This window comes from Mercenaria mercenaria, chromosome 14 (assembly GCF_021730395.1).
Source record: "Mercenaria mercenaria strain notata chromosome 14, MADL_Memer_1, whole genome shotgun sequence".
Lineage (NCBI taxonomy): Eukaryota > Metazoa > Mollusca > Bivalvia > Venerida > Veneridae > Mercenaria > Mercenaria mercenaria.
In genome coordinates this window covers 35,681,823-35,700,688 of record NC_069374.1, presented here as the reverse complement: position 1 = coordinate 35,700,688, position 18,866 = coordinate 35,681,823, and the positions used below count along the sequence as shown (strand labels likewise).

General features: G+C 34.2%; 1 long non-coding RNA gene across 1 annotated transcript; it reads left to right on the top strand.

Moving 5' to 3' along the window:
• Positions 1–1,692: 1,692 nt before the first annotated feature.
• Positions 1,693–3,670, top strand: LOC123531685 (uncharacterized). Its single transcript, XR_008366915.1, has 3 exons — positions 1,693–1,789; positions 2,515–2,660; positions 3,260–3,670. It is a non-coding gene; the product is annotated as an uncharacterized LOC123531685 (long non-coding RNA).
• Positions 3,671–18,866: the final 15,196 nt, after the last annotated feature.

Below are 18,866 nucleotides of genomic sequence, written 5' to 3'. Positions count from 1 at the left end.
ATAAAGCTAATTTATCTAATTATCTCCGCTTTCTTAAAAAGAGCACTGATATCGTTTAAGAAGCAGGACATGAAGCAACGATATTGAAGTGGCAACACCTCTTCCACTAGACTTTTTTTTCTCGGATTGAGCCCTTCCACATTTACATATCCCGTTTATAATCATACACTTTTCTGAAGTGAAGCGCTTTTCTCCAGACACCGAAAGAACACGAACAGATGCATATACAGATTAGTTATATATGAACATATAAGACAGACATAAAGGAAAACATCGAGGTAGAGCACCGGCTTCGCTCCTTGTCCGCATCATACCAAAAATAATTGAAATAGTACTTTTAAATTAGTAGCTTCCAATATAATGTAATTGGTTGGGGTAGGATGTGTCTGCGGATGATATTCCCGTGAGGCAGCATAAAAATGTTGGGCATTGTGCTCCCTACTACATATGGCTGATATAATTCCTAATGGACATATGTCTTTGTTTTTATTTTAAAAAATGTTTGTAGAATAAGCAATAATATTACACATCGTTATTGTGAAGTGTACAATACGGGCTGTGTTAGCAGTAAAATAGGACAACTGTAAACAGATATCTTTGCATAACATTTCTTCATATAATATATCAAATGTGGCACCTTTTTCATAATTGGAGCTGCAAAAAGATCTGTGTTGCGTACAGTTAGGGAATATAATGTTACTGTATTTTACGGCGAGCCGCAGAAAATCTGTAACACAAGACAACGTTTATAGAATATCAAACCAACATTATATACAGTAACTGATGATCATTGTATGGGAATATTTAACAAATAAAAACTACAACTATACTCCTTTAATATTAATATCCTACCGTCATATTGTTCTTGTCACACTATTTCACATTGCCGTTTGATACAGTTAGTATTAACTATTGGGTTTGTTGGGAACTTCCACGGAAAAAATATGGGGTCAGTTTGATATATGGAGGCGGGTCGTCAGCTGTGTCCCATATGTATCATATTGACCCCACATATTTCCGTGGAGGAGCACTATCAAACCTTTTGATTGATTTGTATTATCGACCACTCAATTTAGCCTAGACACACGTGCAAATCTACTGGCCCTCCACAGAACTAGAGTGGGTCACCACTGACCATCTTTTGACCAATCAAAATGGTAGAATCTTATGAGATGTAAAACAATTACATTTTAAAGTACTTTCACATTTTTGTAACAGTAGTCAGGTGTTATTAATAAAAATGTAAATAGTTTTGACGACAAATCAGATTTGTATAGCCAATGTTAATGTTATCAAACGTATAAATCACGAGATTGGTGCAAGTATTATATATGTATATTCTTTGAATATCAACTATCATATAACATCTTCTCAGTATTTTACCTACATAACAGTACTTTTGGTGGTTGGGGAGTAAACATTAATCATCTTCTGTTCTCAAGAAGCCATTTAATTAAATTTTTTGTGATATATATAACTACGGTCTCTCCGCTGTAAGGTCAGTCTGGATTGCTGAAACAGTAAGTAAAACGAGATTCAATAACATAGTGACTGCAGGGGTTGCAGATACTGATAAATTGTTGCTAGAATTAAGGCTTGTCATCCCAAGATTTGTGTGTAAGCTATGACGATATCAATGTGACACATTTTTATTCTCAAACAATTACTTTTCATCACTTGATAGTTATGTTATCACGGTGCACAATCACGTGGTCTATGACGTCATGCTATAGGTATCGCGCCAAGCATTTTTTGTCAACAAAGCGTCGATTCAAGAAGAAAATTCGTCGTAAGTATTTTGTTACGAATTTTTGTAAAATGTCTTTAGTATGTTGCAAGTCCTTTTATAGATGCGTACCTCCGATCACACAGCATCTGTCCGTGTCTGCCTTAGTTTGGCTGGAAAACGGGACAAACTGACCAAAATCTCAAAATCGCTCTTGCTATTGCTCCAAGCTGATTCCAGAACCGCATTAAAACCAGCTTTCTTTTGCTGAAGTCTTCAAATGGCCGTTTTGGTTTGGTACTTTTTGTCTTCAAACATCCGCTGATTGATTATTTTTCACGTTAAAGGTGTTATTTTCAGGTAAAAACCAGGGATAAAAAGATATGATATTGCGGCAAGTTCTAAAAGATAAATGCTATCGCAACAAGCTGAAACTTTTATGTGCAATGACGGTGGCTTGAAAGGTTTGAGATAGATTTTCAGGATAAAACAAAGGCTTTAAATTATAGTAAATATGTTTATGTGTTAATATAGAGCAGTATATTCGCGAGGCTATTATTTTTTTATATACGCGATTTTCACTTTCTTTTAAAGCACACATTCAAGACACAAGCGTAATAATTATTTCTTGCTTAACGCACCGCTAAATATTCAAATAAATTTTAAAAATCTCGAAAAAATTACTTACGCAAAATCAACCCAGTTTACAGCTTTAGTATTCAATTTCCAAATTAGCTTTTTTCTCAATCATAATAAATAAGATGGCTAACAGTGTTTTTTATTTGCAGATTCAAACGCAGAATGGCTGATGAAGCTAGGACAAACGTGTGCAGCCAGCGTGGCAAGGCTTTCCGCCAGAGGCGAAATTTGCATACGCTCGAGAAAAGTCACACAGAAACGTTTCCCTAGGGGTTTCAGCTCTCGATAGGCATTGGTAACTATTTTCTGTAATTTTATATCTGTGTAGCAAATGGACAGAAAATGGGCCATATATGCGAAGCTTGAACTTTTAGTTTTGATAACATTCAGAAGCTTTTGAAAATAATGTGCATTTTCTTTAAAATTTTAACTTTATAAATTTTATACCTTGGACTCTCGAAGACGTGTGACACACTAAACTCATGTAGAAATAACTTAATGACCGAAGAACTGTAGTGTATGAATCAGTTTATTACAGGAGAATAAATACTAAAATTACAGCTGGTTAAAAATAAAACAGTTTACTTGTAAATCAATGGAAAATTATCAACCGATCCTTTACGTGTTTTGAGTGTATTTACGAAATATTTGATCTGTTTATCCTATGCTCAATTGCATCAGCATCAGCAACATTCAGAGGACGGCCGCCATACAAGCTCTTGGCCTCTCCTCTTGTGAATACAACAATTCTGAAGAAAATGACTATAATTTTGGTATATATCTATGACATGGTTCCCAAATATGCAGATAATTACTACAAAAGTGCATATTTTTAATTAATTATTTTATTTAAAATTTGGAAAGTATCACAGCATTATTTCTATTAATTTTCAGATGAAGAGAGCATAAGTTCACACTTAAACGTTCACGACAGGAGAGGGAACAATCCTCGGACTTTCAGTTCTGACATTTGCGGCTATCTGGTGGTGACCCGTTACGAACTCACCGAGCACATGCGCAGTCATGAAGACAACCGGAGTCTGCCTGCATACAATGTGGTGCATTGAATAAGCACAGGCCATTCCTGAATTGGGATATAAGGCAACGTCGCAGGAATGTTTGTGTAATTTAAACTAGTGAATACTTTGAAAAATTGATGAAGACATGTTGATCTCGAATTTTTAGTGGTGCATTCTGGTCATTGTGTCAAATAGCATTTTTGGCATGATGCAACCCTCGTGTCTCTCTATTTTTTTGTTCTTAAGCGGCTTTCAAATTCAAATATCTGTTACTATCAAAGCCATTGACTTGTAACATTAAATAGTTTTTTGCTATCAAAGTCTACACCAATGAAACAATTCCTGCTTCTTTGAATTTGACAGAGTTATGTCCGTTTCAATTAAGATTGTTTTGGTTAAAGATTTTGATAAAGTCAAATATCGCTGTTACTATCTAATTTTCTGACTTTTCTGAATTTTCGGGACATAATACATTATTTTACAATCATTGTTTAAGTATTATTATACATGAAGTTACATGTCTTTAAAATTGATAAAATTGAAGCTGACAGTTCTGGAATGTGTTAGTTGTAAAATGTTACAAATGTTTAAACGAAAAGTTCAATCTACATCATGATACATAGCCTTAAAGGCTTAAGAGAGTTAACTGTGTAATAACTAAAATTTTCAACATAAAGAAATTCTTCAAATTTTGTCTGTTGACTCATGATAATGTCTGAAATAGAATTTTGAAAGAAACTTCCGATGTCAGCAGTCTGAATTTTTAGTCGAAAAGAAGAAATGTCAATTAGCACGCCAACATGCTGTGTATCATCAGTTGTCGAGTCCAATTCTTACGCTAATTTCATTCCGCCTTGCACTGCTGTCCCACGAAACACCAAGGGATCCTTTTAACAGCATTCCTGTCTATGCTCATAGTAGCTACCTTTTATGCACAAGGCCCTAGTTCTCTTTGAGCGATCAAAGTCGTGGGCCCTGTAACAAGCAAAAAAGTAAAGACAAAAACTGGTAAGTCTTATAAGATTCAAATAAGACTTATTATAAATGCAGATGTGACGTGCCGTGTGCCTGCTATAACATGTCGCCACGTATTTAATCCCAATGCAAATGAATACATACGCGTACTGCTTACGGCATGGCCAAGGGCGTCGATAGTTTTGTTTTGCTCATAGTTCCTTATGAACAGACTCAAATCGAGTGTTGGTTTTGTTTGTCTTGCTTTCGACTGGTCTCTTCAGAGTTTATTCAATTATTTTGTACTATGACGCCGTTTCCTATTAAGTTTGTTTGTTTTGCCGATGCAAAGGTTATTTCAGTGAGTTTACAGACTAGAATTTCCCCTAATATTATCATTATAGATAATAATTTTGGTAATGGTATTATTATTATTATTACTATTATCATTATTATTATTGTTATTATTATTTTCAAATCACTATAGGTTACAGTACAACCTCTCCTGAGCGGCCCTCTGTTAAGCAAAACCCCCTCTATAACAACATATCAAAATTTCCCTCAGCTGAAATATACTATCAAATTTACCTTTTCAGAACAACAACCTCTACATAACAGTCAATATTTGTATCCAAGGGGTCTTGTTCTACAGAGGTTGCATTGTATTACCTGTCTTCCAATATACAACGTTTATTAGTGGGCAATCGTTGTATGGACCTGTCATCTGCTCGTCGCTCATATTTGTCCACCAGCTTGAAAACAGTCTCCCGGCTAGTTCGATAGCAAAAGGACCTGTAAAACAAGAATAGCTCGTATAATCCAATGTCTTATATTTTCTTAAAATATAAGTATCAAATACTTAATTTAGCATTTGCATTATCATTTAACCAGTTTCGTTTTTTCTTGGGACCCCATACATGTATCTTAAAATAATTATTTTCTCAGATGTATTGATTAGCCATTGAAATTTGTCATAATCTGTACAGTACTTTCTATGCGATATTTGATTTATATGACAATATTGGCTTAAGAAAGGTTTAAGCCTGTAGCGATATCATTGATCTTTCTCAGTAGCATAATCTTAGCTCCCTGTTTTTGCCTAAAATTGTATGTCCAGTAGCTGTATTTCAATGAAAGAGTACCAAGCGGTAATTGTGGAAATTAATGAGAGCAATGCCTTAAATTCCAAGTTAAAATTTTAGATTGTTGTAACATCATTTATCTTTTAAAACTAGCCGCGATGGCATATTTTTTTGCTCCGTATTTTGCCTATAAACTCGCATTATACACAAGATAAATTCGACTGACAGGTCGTGTTTAGATAAAAGAGTGATATGCGTTGATTTACGTATGAAAACTGATGGGAAAACGGACTTAAAATAACATTATCGTTTCAGCTTGTTGCGATATCATTTATCTTCCAGAACTTGCCGCAATAGCACATCTTTTTATCTTTGGTTTCACCTGAAAATAACACCTTTAACGTGAAAAATAATCAATCAGCGGATGTTTTGAGACAGAAAGTACCAAACCAAAATGGTCATCTGAAGACTTCAGCAAGAGAAAGCTGGTTTTAATGCGGTTCTGGAATCAGCTTGGAGCAATAGCAAGAGCGATTTTGAGATTTTGGTCAGTTTGTCCCGTTTTCCAGCCAAACTAAGGCAGACACGGACAGATGCCGTGTGATCGGAGGTACGCATCTATAAAAGGACTTGCAACATACTAAAGACATTTTACAAAACTTCGTAACAAAATACTTACGACGAATTTTCTTCTTGATTCGACGCTTTGTTGACAAAAAATGCTTGGCGCGATACCTATAGCATGACGTCATAGACCACGTGATTGTGCATCGTGGTTATCATATATCAATTATTTCGTGGATACTTACCCTAAGCCCTCATTACACAAGCGAAATAATCTACCTATAGAGAGAAAATGTTAAGTGAACACCGTTTGTCCTAATCCTGTCTATGTCATATCAATGCAACAAAAAAGTAACCTAACTCTGTTAATTGCTATACAGGATAACTCAGTCATGCATCTCACAGTCATGAAATGGTTTTCTTTGGTTTCCTCATATTTCTAGATATTTTTCCCATACTTATACGCATATATGTGGTTAGTAGAGATTGTTCTATTTCCAGCAGCAGCTTTTTACCATATTTTAACTTGAGAAGTTCTGTGGGTTTTGACTTTTTAAAAAAATCGTACGTTTGTTGACATATTTCACAATAAAAAATGTTACACTTTCCCCAGGGCATTAACTGATTTGATCTTTACATAGTTTTCTTTTCAGACCGCTGGCTTTTGTAGTAATTATGTATGCTTTTTTCATGCCTAGAGGTAAAAAGTGCATGGTTTGCATGAGGTACTAGTTCAATAAACACCTAAGCCTACAACAAAGTCTTAGCGGAGTTGTCTCCATTTTTTCCAAATATTTTAACCTGGATCACTTTTTTCAGCTCAAATAACTCTTTTTTCAGGAAATGATATTTTGATTTTATTTTCAGACAGTGTAATTTGATGCAGTTAACAACACATACATCTAAAACTGGTAGTGCCTACTTGAAGGTAGTATCTTAGTTTTACTACCTATATTTCGTTGTTGGATGCCGTTAGTGTAGAATTTTTAAAACTTTACTTCAGAATCTAAACGAGGATTTGGTTCAAATTTTGAGTTCTGATATTAGTAATTACGTACTACGACAACTTAATTCTAACTCATAAACAGGTCCTTTTGTTACTGTGTGCGTCTGCTAGATCTCTAAAGGAAATAGAATTCAATCAGGAAATAATGACTTTCGCTTTTATCTATAACGAGTCTGTGCAAAGTATTAGGCCAGAAAAGAACTCTATGACAGACCCGTCAATAATACATCACCTGTAGGAGTGTATATTTCGCTTTTTTCTATGGCAACTGACTGTTGCGTAAAATATCGATTGTACAGTAATCTGAATAGCATACCATTGTTGTGGGAAGTAAATCAGACGATTGTTTCTAAATAAAATTGACACCGACCCGCTTTTTCCTTTGGTTACAACATTCAAATACAGGTAAATAAAATGTGTTTTACATAATATGTAGTAGCTTCTTTTGAGTGTGTGTTTGCTGGTCTGTTTGGAAAATATACTTCATTCTGCGTGGCGTTTTTTAGCAACCATTGTCTTGTTTCAGAAGCAGTCACACTACAAAATATTGTCACACTACTTTGTTGGCCGGTTGCGTAAATTTTAAACCCGCAAGATATTTTTTCGTCTGTGTATAAAGTGTTGCGTGCAACTTACAAATCTGCGAGATTTTCTAAAAAAAATGGTTAGGAACAGAAAAAAATCCGAGACATTTTTTTTTGCAATTTTAAAAGCAATTCTACGAAACACTTCGAGGGTAAAAATTAAGCCGCAACGTTTTGTTTCTCAACAACGGTCTCATAAAAATGTCGCGGCGATAAATAGCAAGTTTCTAGGTTTCTAGCTATAGGTCTAAGTCGTTTCAAGGCAGAAAAACTCGAGGCTAAATTGTTTAAACTCGACTTTTTATAAGTAACGCATCAGAAAATATATAACGGATTAATATGGCCGGAATCGGCTACCTAAAATAAGAAAATGTTTGTGCTCAATCAAACCGAGCCTGCAACATTTTCGTTTTTGTCGTGTTGGGCGACCTGTGAAGCTTTCACTTTTCCCTATTTTGTTCTACTATGTAGACAGGAAATGTCGCGGTTTTACCTGAAATTCGCGGCTTTTTACGACAGAATTGTGACAGAAAAACTCGGGAGTCTCTCTTGGCCGCTACATTTTATACAATTTCGACATAAAATCTCGCGGATTTGAAAGTTGCCCCGACATTTTATAAAATGTGCGGCTTTAAAATGGACGCTACCGGCTATTATACACTATGCTTAATTAACAATGTGTCAATGTACGTAGCAATAAAAACAACACCTTTTCCCTGGCTGAAAGAAGAATAACTTCTTTTGTAAGAACATATTATATTTTATGTCTAGCTTGTGAATGAGAAGTGTGTCATATCTATTACACGAATAGGTACGCATACCATTTCAAAAAACAACTGCCGTTTTCGAAAATATCGCTTGGAAATACTTATATCCGGAAAACGACAGGACATGATAATAATGTTTATCAAAGTCACAAAATTTTAAATAGCAGTCTTACGTTCTGCTTATCAATCACGAGAAGCTCTATTTAAGTGACAACCAAGTTAACACCGTTAATTTAGACCAGAGCTGTGGTAAATTTTGATGAGAGTGGCTATTTTACTCTGTATATATGGTAGAATAACAGTAGTGCCAATTTTATTATAGAATCAAATGATTAAGAGCATGATAATTTTTATTGAATCGTAATAGTGCGTTTTATGATATTACGATAAACACATACACTGTACTTATTTGCATAAAGACACTCTAGTGTCGAATTGCTCAATTCGACGTCAATATTCGAACGAAGCGATCGATATCATTGCACATTTTCTGATAATTATTTAAATTTAGGCATTATCCTACCGTTTTGTGGGCCGTGGTTTTGCTTCTTTAACATGTCTTACATGCAGTTTAATTTGAGTGAAATCAAAAGTATTCAGTGAAGTATTCTCTTTTTCTAAATCAGGGACGGCTGAAACGAAATGTGCATTTAGTGAACACAAGAGTATATTCATGTATACAATAATCAGTGCTGTAGTATTACTTTTATACAGTATTTCTAGAGAGACTTACCCTAAGCCTTCTTTACACAAGGGAAGCAATCTGTTTATATAGTGAAATTGTTGAGTGAACACCGTTTGTTAATCCTAAATCTGTCCATGTCATATCAGTGCCAAGGAAAAGTAACCTATCTATAAGACAGTCATGCATCTAACAGTCCTGAAATTGATTTCTGTGACATTCTCATATTTCTAGATATTTTTCCAATATTTTGACGCATATATATGGGTAGTAGAGATCGTTCTCTTTCCAGCAGTAGCCTTTTCAACATATTTTACCATGTGAAATTCTGTGGGTTATGACTTTTTCAAAAAAAAAGAAGTCGTCTGTTTGTTGACAAATTTCACCACAGAAAATGTCACACTTTCCCCAGGGCATTAACTTATTTGATCTTTACATAGTTTTCTATACAGATTGCTAATCTATGTGGCAATTGTGCATGCTTTTTCCCAGCCTTGAGGTAAAATGTGCATAGTTTGCATGAGGTATTAGGTCAATAGCCATAAAGTCTTAGCAGAGTTGTCTCCATTTTTCCAAATATTTTACCCGGGACCATTTGTTTCAGCTCAAATAACTCTTTTTCAGAAAATGATATTTTAATATTTTTTTCAGTCTACTACTTTGATGCAGTTAACTAGACATACATGTATATCTAAAATAGATAGTTCCTACTTGAAGTTTGTATTTTTAGTTACTCTGCCTAGTATTTCGATTCTGGTTGATAACTGTCTAAACCTTGTAATTGTTGAAAACGAATGACAATATCTAGGAAAGGGGTTCTTAAGTGCTTTTGAAAAACTGATTCTTTGATACAGCCATCGGGGAAACAGCAATAAAGCATCATTAATAGGTGAAAGCTATTTGTTTAATACCTGACTTTATCTCGAGGACAATAGTTCTAGGATTGTGCACTATATAAATCAGACAATATTGCAGTTTTACGGTAATTTATGCTGATTATGTCTGTTTCTTGCACTTTCCACAATGACAGTATAGAGAAGTGTGTACAGGTAACAGATAATGGAGCTGATAGTCGAGAAATCATGAATTAATTTTAACATATAGTTTATTGTATAATAGTTGACTACACGTGAAATATTGTGCAATCTTTCAATAATATGGTGAATTAATGAAAAGATTGTTCCAAAAAATAATATCACTGGAACCATTAACATGTGTATAATGAAGATTCTTATCCAAGCAACTTGACTTTTTTAAAATATTTTTTTGAGAATATCATAAACAATGTTGCTTACTTATCGAAATATCGACATGTAAAGAACCCAATATAACGAGATCGTCACGCGCAACTGACGTTATTGACGTCAGAAATTGCTATGTTTGTCGATAAGCAATAACAAGTCTTAGGCCTGAACTGTTTTGATCTGAGATGCTTTGGCCGGTTGATTCGTCGATCCTTAAGGTTTTCTTTGATTGTGCTGTTTCTGAAGCATTGAGTACATACGTTTTGTTGGTTCTTAAGGTTGTGCTTTTATTTTATAAACGAGCTATTTTTGTGGTTAATCTGCCATGCCTTATTTTTTTCCAAACCGTGTGTTAGAGATTCACTGGAGGCGATTACTTTTATTTACACTGTCCATGTTTTAAGGAAGCGCATGGTTGATTGGATAAGTGAGGTTTGGGTTGCAGCAACATAAACCGTTCATTTTCTGCCCCCAGTGTTTTTTTGCCACTTCAGACCGTTCCAAGGCGTTGACCCCACATTGTCAATTGTATGTCGTTTTGTCCTTGTATTTGACTTTGATAGTAGCCGCGTTAGTGTATGTAATTATTTTTGTCTTGAACCTATATAGTGTTGGCTTTGAGTGTGTGTGTGTATTTTGGACGTATTTGTCCTGAAGATGTAACTTTTATTGATGTAAAAAACTGTGTGTGTGTGTGTGTGGTAGCCAGGCATATTTGCGTGCTAGGGTTTGTTATCGTCTTGAGAGTGCTGTGCTTTGGATGCGTGGCATTCTCTGATTAATTTTTCATTTGTTTTTTTCATTACAAATCTAGCTTTAGGGAAGGAGACATAACTGTCACGGTGATTGCTACATTAATTTAAATTTCTATGATAGTGATATTTCTGTTTTGTGTCATTTGTGATTGTCTAATGGATTGTGCTTTACTCTTATGAAAGACACGCTATTTTATGTTCTGTACAATACGAGATATATTTGGACGAGTACCCAGCTGAGAAAACCGTAATAGACGAGCCTCTACGCGAGTCCAATATGGATTTCCCAGCTGAGTACGAATACAAATATATATTATACAGAACAATGTTAGGCCCTAGATAACCTTTTTCTTCTATAGTTATTTTAATTCATTTAGAAATATACGTGATTCATTGAATGTTGTATTTCTTAGTCTCAGTATTAAATGAATTATATAGTGCAACCTCCCTACAACAGCCAGCAGCCGGACATGACCAAACTCTGTACAATACGGTAATATATTGTACGGCCACGTGTTGCGAATAAACGTTAATGATTGGATAAATAAAATAGGTACAGAATAATATTCAATATGGATTCAATATTATATTACAATTAAACCTCTTGAGCAGTGCTTACCTTGTTATAATCTGCGTAAATACTATCGGAATTCAAATTTGACCTTTATGTTTAGCTGTAATTGAAAGACACCTTTGCGAGTAGCGATACCAGAGCCTGATATTATTGGAATGTTATTAAACTAGATTTTGACCCTATGCTATTTAAACAAACCGCATTTTTGCCTTCCAGTCTTGTGTTTTACAGTTGGACGCTGACAGTTAACACTCTTGGAACAGCGTAGGCATTGCTTTGATAGCCGGTACCTAACTGAGCTGCTTGATATCTGTCTTTCAGCCGATCTAATCGGCATGAAGTTTGTTTTTACTTCTTCTTGCTTTTTCAATTTGCATTGATCATGTTTATGTTTCAGTGATGCTTTTAAATCTTATGATATCATGACAACAGCCTATATCTCCATTTTATTCTAGTTTAGTGGCCTCTGTGGCCAAGTGATTGAGGTCATTGACTTTAAATAATTTGTGCGTCATCAGTGTGGGTTCGAGCCTCATTCGGGGCCTAGAATTCTTCATGTGAGAAAGCCTTTCAGCTGGCCTACGGAAGGTCGGTGGTTCTACCAAAGTACCCGCTCGTGATGAAATAGTGCCAGGAGGTGCAACCTGGGGTCTTCCTCCAACATGAAAAGATGGAATGTGAGGTTGACGTTATGTGTGTGTGTGGTTAGTCATGTTGTTGTTGTCTTTGGTGTGTGTATATTATGTGAGTGTGTAGTGCGTCGTGTGTGTGGTGGTGTGTGTTTGGTGTTGTTAAAGTCATTTGTAGTTTTAGTTTTAACTTCACAATCCTTATCAAATATTTTCATGAACATGTTAGATCTACAAAATATTCGTGTATAATTGAAATTACCAAGCGGTAGTATGTGATGCAATGAAATCACAAGCACCACAATGGCAGCAGAGTTCATTGTTATGATTGATTAGATCTTTACCAAGTATGACAGTATGACTATTTTGTTCGTTGTTGCTACGTTCAACACAGTACACTAATGTAGGATTTATGCTATGTATATTTATGACAATACCAAAGAAACAAAAAGGTTAACCCATAAGGAGACTCGAAATTGCTCTCAAAGGGTGATAAAAAAACTTACGAAAATTAAGAATTATCTAAGACGTTTTCACCACTTTTGCTGAAAATACTAGTCTTTTATCATTTCCAGATATCAGACAAACATTAGGAAAAGAAATCAGGAACTGTCAGATTTTAATGTCAGGGATATAACAGTAAAGGCACTCGTGAAAACATCAATTTGGAATATGCAAAAGAATTACTTCTACAAGTATATGAACTGACGCAAATTGATAAAACGTCTGTAAATTTAATACGGATTTCTATCTATTTATAGACTCACAAAGTCTGTTGAGATCAAATAATTTGTAATAATGTTAATTTCTTTCTTCATACTGACACTTACATTGTCTTAGAAAACCATTTTCTCTCAAGCATTATCTCAATAGACAAAAATGTGATTCCGAGGTATATAATGTCACGAAGAGCGATTAGTACCACCTGTCTATAGCCACCCTAAACTGACCGGCAACAAGATTAATTGAATCATTTGAAATTACCTTACCAGATGTTATTCTCTGAATTGAGAAGTGAGCTTCCACTTGTATATTCTGCAGAAGTATGTTAACTTATAGTTGTGATACTGAGCTGACTTCTTTAACATTCACGTTATTCAAATTGTTGTTTTAGTTGTCCACATTTTTGTAGACAATATGACAGGAGTTTATGTTTTTATTACGATATCATTAAAATTGTTTTTGAAATCGCTAGTTTACATTTTATGAAATCATTGTACAAAAGAAGAAAGCTGATGTATGCAATCAGAGTTGCCATTAAGAAATTCTGCCTTTAACTGTTAGTAATTATTTTAAAACTATTTCAATATACTACTTATGATTTATTAATTTAAATTACAAAAGCGCAAATTTACTTTTATAATTCTAATTAGTAACAGTGGCACAATCTATGTAGCCAGACGTTCTGTGCAATTTAAAAACTAAAATAATTCTTATAGAATAACCTTTCTGTGGTCAGTGAAAACATGGACACGTTTTAGATACCCTTAGATGTATTTCAAATTGATGAAAATACTAGTAAATTAATATGAATTTTTTAATATTTTATTGTTAAAAATAATTTAACTCTTTATCATGCTTAAGATTACTCATATCTATTTCATTTACATTTTAAAAATTATACAATTATGAAAGGTTTCCAATTTAAAGTTGATTAACATCTCCCCTATTCATCTGGTAATAAAAAGTACCTATTGACAAGCACCTTGTTATACAGACTGTGAAGGCCATTAAGGATTCTCTGATCATTGGCACTTCAGTAAATCAAGGGTTCTGTTACATCGTGAACAAATGTGCAATGTTTTCCGATTTCAAGGTGATCATTAGCCTGGCAGAATTCTGCCAATTTCAGATGGCATTTGTCCAGTCGTGAGAGTCAGAGATAAGAGATATTGTAAATTTTTCAAGAAAGTGCTATTTAAGAGGACTTCATGGTAGAGATATTTGTTTTGAAGGACTCTAACGACTGATGCCTGTCTAATATATTTATGAAACGTGTTAACAACTTAACCCCTTTCCACTGAAATGTTCTTTCTTGAATTTAATTACTTCGCACTATACCGAATTTGTCTTTCGGTAATACGACTCTTTGATAAACATTCAATATGCACTGATTTTTAATTAAAATTGCGTAATGAACTATTCAATTGCCTGTTCGGCATTGAATGTCTGGAAAGAGCTGTGATATTGTTTGACAAATGTATTGTGAACATGAAACGGAACGGTACATGATGCGAAGAAACGAACTCTTGACAATGACTGAAAGCCTTTGCAAGAAATAACTCCTATGAGAAAAATTTAAACATACGCGTTTCCTGCTTACGGCTTTCTTAATTTTACGCGTGAATGATAGATAAATCAGTTAAGCATCACTTGAAAATGTTTACTTTTTTCTTCTTCTATTGGCAACTGACCATAGCATTAGTATTGCCGATACACTCCGTCGTTTATATTGATTCAGGACTCGGAACTCAGGAATCAAATGGATATATCTTTTCACGTTTATTGGGATGTAACTCGTTAATCGTGAGATAAACAGTATATTTGTATTCAGTGTCTTTTTCGTTCTCTTTATTTTTTCCTTTTAGACAATAAAACATCAATTAATACTTTTACTTCTTACCATAGTATGAAACGATGATGTTATGTCGGATGAGTTATGTATGTTTCCAGGCGCTTTTTATTCAGGACCTCGTTGCTAGTAATTTAGCCAGTATTTACGGTTTATACATTATCTACATAACCTCATAGACCGCCTCGGTAGCCTAGTGGTACAGCGTCCGCTTCGAGTGCGGGAGGTCGTGGGTTCGATCCCCGGCCGCGTCATACCAGAGACGTAAAAATAATGGCTTCTTCGCTTGGCGCTCAGCATTAAGGGGATAGTGCTAGGACTGGTCAGCCCGGTGTCAGTATAATGTGACTGGGTGGGGTATCATGTCACGTGTCTACGGCGTGATATTCCAGTGAGGCAGCACTATAAAGTTGGGCATTGTGCTCACTGCTACAAGTAGACACCGTCGTTTATATGACTGAAAAATTGTTGAAAATGACGTTAAACCCGAACACACACACACACATAACCTCATATATTAGCTAGTCTCATGGACATATTCTAAGTGCCCGTATTGTACATTTGGTCATAAGCAATTTTTATGATGCCTATTATGTTTGAAATGATGATGATAAAATGTTTGCAAACAAAATTATCACCACGACAAATTCAAGACAGTTATAACGTACGTTTTATATACCATCCATAGATCTTTTTTTCTCAAATGTGACTTATGTCATGTGCAAATATAGATTGGTTTGCCACTGATATTGTATTATTTGGATTATTTTGCAAATGATGAACAAACCTAGGATTTATGAAATCTATTGATACTAGACCTTAATCTGGAAACAAGCCCATATAACATTCTAACATTTACAAAAACGATATTTTGACTTGCAACGCTTTGTCCAGATCTTATTAACAAAACTGTTTTCATTAAATTTCTAATAACCTTATCATTTTGATCATAATTTTTAAATTATAGAAAAATGATGCACAGACATGTTGATTGAGAAAGAATATTACAAACACAAGTGTTAGAAGGTTTTATCTCTAGAAAATGTTGCTGATACCATTTTGTTTACTTTTAGCTATCTACGTAAAATATTTTTCCAACAAGAGTGATATCATGATATCACTCGCTCACAACAAACAAATTTTCTATTTGTTTTAGCTAATTTGTGAAGATTTACGAATTTTCTGTTTATTACGTGCTCACATAATCAAATAATACTTCATGACAAAATTAGGATTTATTTAGGATTTATACATATGATGCATTCGCTAAATAACCATGGACACTTATGCACAGTGATATCAAATATTGGTGATTAGGTCAGTGGAAGATTAATTTGCATTTCATTTTAGTCGCTAATAATAATGTATGTCAAATTGTCTGGTAAATTCATTTTATTGATCAATTTAATAACACAAGGCAAACATAACACAGAGTTGAAGTGCCTATTCACTTTTTAATTAATAAGTCTGTGCTCGACAAAGGCCCGATTAATACCACGGACTTAATCAAAGTCATTGTATTACCCTTGGTCCGCAATACACTTAATTTGATAAAACGGCTAAATGCTTTGTCTCTGCAATATGCCAATACCTTTCATCCATCAATAACTTCATAATCCCAGAGCCGTTGTTTTGAAATGAAAACAGACCATTCAGTCATGAGGTAGAGTATCCTAAACGAAAACAATCTACTAAGCATCAGATGAAACTGTCGTTGAACTTAATGGAGATACATTTGACCTTGTATTGTGTATATTTCTATTTCTCCAAAACATCTCTCTTCATTTTTTTAATTTTGTATTTTTGTTTTTAATTTATATTCCGGTCTGATGGTATTTTTCAACTAAAGTTTTACATTCTTAATCGTCTATGGTTTAGGCATATACAATATGTAATAACTAAAAATAAAAAGCAAGAGCATTGCCTGCTGCTGCCTGTTAGCGCTAGACAATATGCAAGAAAAGAGTTATGGTTCTTGGAGTTCTTACTTATCTTTACTGATAACAGAAAATGCATGAAGTTTCAAAGCTATAGTAAGTATTCAAGAAATGTGAATTTAATCAAAAACAACCAAGAAATACCGATTTTCCAAGTAGAAAAGGCTCATAATTCTGACAAAATGCAAGGGACAGTTATGGCTATAGCACAGAATTTAAGAAAAGTGGACCTTAATAATAAGAAATTCAATTTTTTTAAGTACATGTGAAATGTGAACTTAATCAATGTATAACCAAGAAAATGTTCTTAAAAAAGGGATGCTTATTAGAGCCTACGTATGTAGTCACCTAATGACGGTAAACAAGGTTGCAAAGTTTCAAAAGTTCTTGAGATAGGGTGGACCTTAACAAAAATTTTAACCGATGCCGACGATCAAGTCACTGCAATACCTGGTAAATTTATTTTTTCAAAAATCAGACGAGGTAAAACTCTAAACAAGAATGCTAGCACCGCTAGAATCAATCAGAAGACAAAAAAATTAATGCAATTACAATTGACAATTTAGTTTGACGCATAAACATTGATACACGAATGCAACATTGATTAACACACTAAAATTACGACTAAAAAACAGGAGAATGATAATAATGAATTTGTCGTCAGGCAACGGCTTTATCAATAATGACCATAAATGAAATAGCAGTCATGTTTGAAACTGTTGGATAACTTCTCCGTAATTGAATGTTCTGCAAATACGAAAAATAGTTATATATATATATATTAGTTAGCATTTAGCGATGGTTAAAAAACGCTAAATTATATTTCTTTTATCTTCCGAATGGTTGTAATACTTTACTTTCTTTCGGCTTATAAATGGAAAAAAAAATGTGGAATTACGGGTAGTGTCTTCTTGTCTTATATGTAGATTATGAAGTATCACCCTAACCCTTAGACTTATGGCTGATATAATGATATTAATATATACTCTTTTTTTACGGAAAATAAAAAAATAATGTCAATTATAAATAACAAAAAGGTTTTAGCAGAGAAGTTTCTCCACCTAAATTCCGTTATTTATCATGCATATCTCTTAAATATGTGCATCACGAAACTCTCCTTGGATAAAATCCTCCAAATGCTAAATGGGTGCCGTTTAAAAAATCATTGGGAGTACGCGCAAGACTTGATACAACTGTTTCCAAGAAAATCATTTCCAAATTACATGTTTTTTTTCTTTCTTTTTTTTCCTTGATTTTTGTTTGTCTCAAAAGCTAATCAGATGAAGGTGAGGAATATTTCTAGTCAAGTTTCCTTGATACAAAATGCCTTACTTTGATAGGAAGCCAATTCTTCTTGTCATCGTAATACTATGTAAAAACTGTCGAAGAAAACGTAATTTCAAATTTTTTCTCACATTTCTGGACTTTTGTTGCATACTATGAGATATTTATGTAAGCAGCATAGGTTGTTTTGTTTTCGCCAGTACTGTAGTTTGATCATTATAGTCAACGTAATGAAATGCTGTAACTGTTTGAAATAAAACTATCTATTTATTGATAATTTTTCCTATAGAAAATGTCACGATTTCCCCAAGGCATTTCTTCCTTTGACTTTTACACACTTTTTGACAAGTCATTGATACAGGATCAACTTTATTTCTCCCCATAAACAGTTTTACAAATTTTTGGAGGATATAAGGCGATAGTAGTTTCATTTATGTTTGTACAACCACAGCTTTATTGTTAAAACTATTCACATACAGTATATAGGTATGGGTTTAGGTAATCTCTATACTGATATAATTACAGCATAAAGTGTTATATCAACATCAAATGACAACTATGGCGTTTCCTACCCAAACATGGCTTTTCTTTCTGTAAACGCCAGACAAAAACTTTGATGGACCCCCATTCAGACAAACCCCAAAATCTCTATGCAACCTTCAATACAAACAAAATATCTTTTTATCTTGCAGTAGTTTGTAATATAAGTTATATAAAGTCCAAATTAGCTTGCTGTAATAAATTTTCCATATGGCATTTTGACTTACACGAATCCACAGTAGGAAATCCCTTGCTTGGCGCTCAGCATTTAAAGGGTCGCTTTCTTCTCATACCCTCGTGGCGATTGA